We start from the raw sequence: 1569 nt of genomic DNA, 5'->3' as shown, positions 1-1569 counted from the left end.
CATCCCACGGATGAAATTCAATGATAACAAAACCACCCCCGTCCAGCTACCATTGAGGCCCTCTAGAAAACAACACTTCTCTGAACAGTGTTGCCAATATAGCTGAACTTGACCCAAACACTAGCAAAACACTCAGGTCTTCCATGATTATCCTTAGAGTTAACTGAGCATGTCTTCTTGTGGATCACACTTATCTACTCAGAAATTTTTTAAGTCAATTATTTTATTGCGGGAGATAAATTACTCAAACGTTAACTTGTTGTAGGCAAAGGAAAGAAACATATTAAAAGTTAGGTGTGTTGGTAAAGGAATCAGAGTACTAAAGGTTCTGCCCAACAAATATTCTGAATCCAGGGTTTCTGTATTTCTCCATGCCTAAATTTCTCCTGGGTCACTTGCTATTCAAAAGATTCAGGAGACCAAATAAAATAGGATTATTTTGGTTTTATCAACTAAGAGTCTTCAGATCTTCTCTCAGCCAAAGCATCCAGTGATAATATGATTTATGCTTCAGATTCCTCTGAAGGATTGGAAAGTCTCTTTCACATCGCATTACCAAGCTCCCTGCTCTTGGTCCTCTTTACCATGTACTCATTCTTCAAGCATTTTCTAATCTCCTGATCAAGATCATTGCAATAACCAAAAAATTTCAGAATGCTGTGATTTCTGTGAAATTCCTTAAGTGTTAATCAAGACATTGCATTCTTCAGTGTTCAAGTGTGGAGATAAGTCAGGATGCATCTTTAGGAGAAGGTCACAGAGCACAACAGAGCAACCCGCCTGGCAGCCACACCAGAAAGGCTGAAGCAGAATTCACCAGTGAAGATGCCTCATCCCAAGGCCCGCTGACCAAGGATGCCAGAGCCAGGCCATCTCCACAAGGAGAACACTCCTATGCCCTCCACAGCTGACTCACTTTACTCTGAATTTTTAAGGTATAATTGTTATAACATAGTATAATATGACTGTTTGTTTAACTTCACATTATTGCTCATGCTAATTAATTGCCTGATCTTTAGAATCAAAACCAGAGTCCCCTAGTGGCTAGGATGAAGACCCATAGCTGATACAAACAAGGGGGCTGGAGCCCAGGAGAGGAAACTTCATCTATTCTGGCAGGAAACCCAAAAAGGGAATCTGAACTAGGAGGCAGACAGCTTCTACAGTAACATAAGTACCAAAGAAAAGGATGAGGATATTACGAAATATAGAATACATAAAAACGTAACTATTTGAAACCAAATAGCAGCTCTGTCCTTTAATAAAGCACTATATTGCCTTCTCAGAAAGCATATATCCAAAATTATAATAATTCAGATTGTTTTTGGTTCCACTCAGAAACATTTTGTTAAAAGATTGCCTTACATCGTATTTGAAAAATATAAGCAGACTTTTACCAAATATAGATACAAGGATCATAAACTGAAAATAGAAACCAGAAGACAGACTCAGTGGAAACCAAGGGAATAGTGACATTGTATTACACTTGGCAGTGAAGAAATAGAAATCTATAGTGATTTACTACCTTTACATAAGAATAAAGAATTGGGCGAAAAAATATTTAAACTA

General features: G+C 37.9%; 1 pseudogene; it reads right to left on the bottom strand.

Moving 5' to 3' along the window:
- Positions 1-503: 503 nt before the first annotated feature.
- Positions 504-741, bottom strand: LOC139022185 (COX assembly mitochondrial protein 2 homolog pseudogene; annotated as a pseudogene).
- Positions 742-1569: the final 828 nt, after the last annotated feature.

The sequence above is a fragment of the Myotis yumanensis genome, unplaced genomic scaffold, assembly GCF_028538775.1.
Source record: "Myotis yumanensis isolate MYYU_CA2020_CCGP unplaced genomic scaffold, mMyoYum1.0.hap1 SCAF_13, whole genome shotgun sequence".
NCBI lineage: Eukaryota > Metazoa > Chordata > Mammalia > Chiroptera > Vespertilionidae > Myotis > Myotis yumanensis.
Note: the sequence above shows the minus strand (reverse complement) of the source record. Positions and strands in the feature narration are given on the sequence as shown.